This window comes from Alosa pseudoharengus, unplaced genomic scaffold (assembly GCF_046254945.1).
Source record: "Alosa pseudoharengus isolate Yale_2024_CS ecotype anadromous, Long Island Sound unplaced genomic scaffold, YU_APseudo_1.1 YU_APseudo_1.1_scf_7, whole genome shotgun sequence".
NCBI lineage: Eukaryota > Metazoa > Chordata > Actinopteri > Clupeiformes > Clupeidae > Alosa > Alosa pseudoharengus.
The window spans coordinates 1,210,949-1,215,948 of record NW_027468859.1 but is presented as its reverse complement, the minus strand read 5'-3'; positions in this window follow the sequence as shown (position 1 = coordinate 1,215,948).

Here is a 5,000-nt window from a genome sequence, read left to right as displayed (position 1 = left end):
TAGTGCTGTCAAACGATTAAAAATTTTAATCGCGATTAATCGCTGAATTCCTATAGTTAATCACAATTAATCACATATTTTATCATATGGTTAAAATTCTATTATTTTGCATTTCTGAACTTTCCAGGAGTCCATATTAACAATAAAGCAATTATTGTGTATCTTGATTGGGATTCAAATGAAAGCAAAGCAAGTTACTTTATTAACTGAACTTTAAGACGTAGGTCTATTTGATTATTTCAAATCAAATTTCAAAAGATGTTCTTCAGAAATTTAGCTGATATAAAGTGAAATAAATCCTACCGCAGAAGTGCGTGCCCAAAATGTAACAAACAGAAAATATTATATTCATACTGTAGCGTCGGCGCGTAAAGACTGTGTTAGCGTTCTCCAGCGAAAGGCATGCTGGGACACGAGGGTGAACAATCGGGGGGTTTATGTCGTATTTCCCCTAAGTTAGAAGTGTAAAGTTGGTGTTTTTATGGTAACCTGTTTCCCTTTTTAGTTATCCCTCATGTGTGTTCCTTTTCGTGTGGGGGGCTGGACCTCCCCTGTTGGTGTAGTATGTGTGTTTCCTTGACCTGCCCTGTGTGTATTGTAATCTGTGTCTGAGTCCCTGCCCTCGTTCGTGAGCCAATAAAGCTGCCATTGAACAACGTTGGTGTCGTGTGCATTAAACGTTACATTGGTGTCAGAAGCAACTTTCGAACATGGATGCCTCCAACGCTGGACTGAGTGGCGGAGCTGCCCCTGCCCCGGGAGTCTACGTGAGGGCAGGCGACCTGACCCCGGGGTGGGGGCCGATCGGGCTCCCGCCAGCCCTTTTCAGGGCTCCGAAGGCTCGCACTACGGCTCGGCGACGGAGGGAGAGGAGGAGGGGCGCCATCATCAAAGCCTGGCTCCGCGCGGCAGACGAAGCGCCGGGAGATCTCTGTTCGGAGGAGGAGGGCCGTGGACTCGAGCCGCGTGAGGAAGAAGTGAGCGGGTTCCTCGGGAGAGACTCAGGCCTGCTGGCGGCGGAGAGCGTGCCAGGGGCGAGGAAGGAACAGAGCGGCGGCGAGAGCGGGAACGAGAGTGAGAGCGGCGCGGAAGACGGGCCACCTGCATTACTGGTCGAAGTGGGGCCGGAAAGGCTGCCCCCGCCGGGGGAGAGACAGCGAGAGCTGGCGGCTCACTTCCGTCCCTCCTCGACGAGCCGACTGTGGGTGCCGGAGAGAAGCCCGTTTGTCGCGGGGGAGATGGAAGCGGCGGGGATGATGGGGAGCCTGGGCGGCCGCGCCTGCTTCGCGCCATATTGGAGCCACGAGGGGTGCGGGGACTTTTGGGTAGGGAAGAGGGTGGGGGCCCTCTAGAGTGTGACTGTTTTGTGGGTGTTTTAACTTTTGGGTGCGTGTGAGGGGCACCGTGCAGTGCTAGGCGCTAGTTCTTGTTGGCCTGTTGGCCGGCGCCTTAAAAAAAAAAAAAAAAAAAGTTCGTTGTGTGGAGTTCGATAGCACGACCATCTCGGGGGTCGTGCCTTCGCCGAGGCCGCGAAGGAGTGGAACGGGCCGGGAACAGAGCAGTACGGCTCTGCGAGATGGCAACACGAGGAGGGACGCCGAAGACGGTAGCTGCAGCGGGAGAGCTGAGCGCGGTCCGGTTGCTGTGGAGTCGGTGCCTGTCTGTCCCGGTCGGCGACTCGACGGAGCGGAGTGGCGTTGGCGCAGCTTCACCTGGCCCCCCTCGAACCCCGTTGCTTGGTACAGTGTCAACGGTTGTAAGGCCACCTAGGGCCCCGTCTGGAGAGGAGGAGTGCCGTGGTGACACGCCGCGGAAAGTGCAGCCTGAGGGCGGCTGCTGAGAGGGAGCTGGTGACGAGCGGGGTCGGCCACGTGGCTGCTAGCACGCCCGCACTGGATTGCTAGCAGCGTGGCGCCCCGTTGAGTGAGCTCCTGCGGCGCGTGCACCCCACGTGAGTTGGCGGTACTGTCGCACTGGACTGAGTGGCGGGCGACGTGCGCCGACGCTAGCATGTGGCTACCTCGTGGTCGTTGCCGAGGACGGCAACGGCTTGTTGGGGGAGCTATGTAGCGTCGGCGCATAAAGACTGTGTTAGCGTTCTCCAGCGAAGGGCATGCTGGGACACGAGGGTGAACAATCGGGGGGTTTATGTCGTATTTCCCCTAAGTTAGAAGTGTAAAGTTGGTGTTTTTATCGTAACCTGTTTCCCTTTTTAGTTATCCCTCATGTGTGTTCCTTTTCGTGTGGGGGGGCTGGACCTCCCCTGTTGGTGTAGTATGTGTGTTTCCTTGACCTGCCCTGTGTGTATTGTAATCTGTGTCTGAGTCCCTGCCCTCGTTCGTGAGCCAATAAAGCTGCCATTGAACAACGTTGGTGTCGTGTGCATTAAACGTTACAATACTATATTCATTATCTTTGAGTTCAGTTGCAAATAAGGAAGTTTTCAACATGAGTGTATTGCCATTTTATAGGCCTACAGTCTATGGTGCACTGTTACTTGCAACACACATCAGGGCCGAAGTTTTTAACAGGCAAACACTGGATGAACAATGGATTTTACTGAGCAGCGTCGACCAAATATAACTGGATCGTGATTTACACGGCGCCAAAGTGCGATGCTGGTGTGCGGAGTTGTATTGAAAAGAATGGAATCTAATGTAAATGAATGTCAAAAGCAGAGTGCATCGCAAATATAGCAGCCAAAGAGGAATGTTGATAACAGAACTGACGGTGAAAGAATCTTTGGCGGCACACATTTAATGCGTCAGCCTAGGCTACTACTCTTTGGCCGGCTCGTAAGCCCAAACAAGTGTGTGCAGCATGCCTTTACGTAGCCTACTAACGGCGCATCATCATAAAGATACATCTAATCTGCATCACGCCCCATTTTAGAGGAAAACAAGTTAACATTATATCATTGATAGACATCTAGTAATCACACGTTGACGTTACATCTATTTTTAATTCACAGGACATTTAATCGTTTTACTGACACGGCAGTTATGAAGAATTGTTATGTAACTTACTCATGTCGAAACTATGTACATTACCAACCTAATTCGTTTGCAAAACCCCATGTTGAGAACAAATTTAGCATGTACACTTACCATAATATCCCATACAAAACGGTTAGCTTGCTAGCTAGCTAACTGTGGAACTTTAGTATAACATAGCCAATTATCTCACCTACTGTAGTTGTAGGAAATAGGCTAGGCTACGTTCTTACAAGTGATAGAATGAATGTGTGACTTATGTTTAGTTGATGTTATGACATGTAAAGTTAAGCTTGCTGAACTTAGTTATAGTCAGCCACGGGCAGTTTGACTGTGCCTATCGATACATTCGCGAAACTAGAAAGACCAAACCATAGGAACATGGTCACATTAATCCCATAAACACACAGATAACTCTTACACCAACCTTATTTTGTGCCTTTTAATCACGTTTGTTTCAAGATTTAGTAAGTACAAGCCCTTTTCGCTCCCCACTTTGATGCAGCATAGGTTTCCATTATATCAGTCATCTTTTCCCTAAAAGGGGGCGTGTAGGTGCAGCACATACAACGTTCCATTCCATTCGTCAGTGCGTATTGTTTAGTTTCCGGTCTAGCTAAATCCAGTGTGGTGTTGTAGTTGTTCTAACGTTACTAGTTGTTGCAACAGCATGTGAAAAAACTACAAAGTTTGTTTAACCAAAAAGAACGTTAATCTCACGTTAAAAGAATTGACGCCGTTAAAATAGGTTTACGTTAACGCCATTAATAACGCGTTTAACTGACAGCACTAATTAGCCTACTATTTAAATGGACATTTTAAACATTTTCCTCTCGTTTTCCACTTTGCAAACTCTACTAGGCTACAATAAAGGCGCATTATCTTTTGACTATTGCACAAAAGCCTCTTGTTCTGATATTTATTCATTTCACATTCTTACAACATAGCTTGCCACAACATCAATACACAGCCTTGGTATACGGCCTACAAACAAACGTTTAACTCCAGAGGAAAATGCGTATTAAACTTTCCAAATAAAGAAACCTCCACAAATAGGCTACAATATAATGACTTGAGTTACTTGCTATGTTTATAGGAATTGACGGTGTTATGGATTCATTTGTCTGCAACGCAACGTAGCCTACAACATCTCTCTTTAGGAACAGCATTCTATGCTGAAGAGTGACGACTGCGTAGCATGCAAGAATACCCCCAAGATAAGTTTGAGAACCTGTGGCCTAAAACAGTATGATTGCATGCAGGTTGCATGTTAGATCTGAAGTGAGATGGGTCACGATGGTCTGTCATTTTTAAAAAGTGGGTCCCCAGAAAAAAAGTTTGGGAAACACTGGGGTAGAGTATCTGTAGACAACTTCCATATTGGTATTATAACTAACTCCATGCATTCCATATTGGTGTTATAACTAACTCCATGCATTTCATATTGGTGTTATAACTAACTCCATGCATTTCTATGGAGGATTCTGTGTCTCTGGTTTAACTCTACTAATGCCAGTTTAACTCTACTAATGCCAGGTTAACTCTACTGATGCCAGTTTAACTACTGATGCCAGTTTAACTCTACTGATGCCAGTTTAACTCTACTTTAAATCTACTGATGCCAGTTTAACTCTACTGATGCCAGGTTAACTCTACTGATGCCAGATTAACTCTACTGATGCCAGATTAACTCTACTGATGCCAGTTTAACCAGTTTAACTCTACTGATGCCAGTTACTGATGTCAGGTTAACTCTACTGATGCCAGTTTAACTCTACTAATGCCAGTTTAACTCTACTGATGCCAATTACTGATGCCAGGTTAACTCTACTAATGCCAGTTTAACTCTACTAATGCAGGGTAACTCTACTGATGCCAGTTACTGATGCCAGGTTAACTCTACTAATGCCAGTTTAACTATACTAATGCCAGTTTAACTCTACTGATGCCAGATGCCAGGTTAACTCTACTGATGCCAGATGCCAGTTTAACTCTACTGATCCCAGG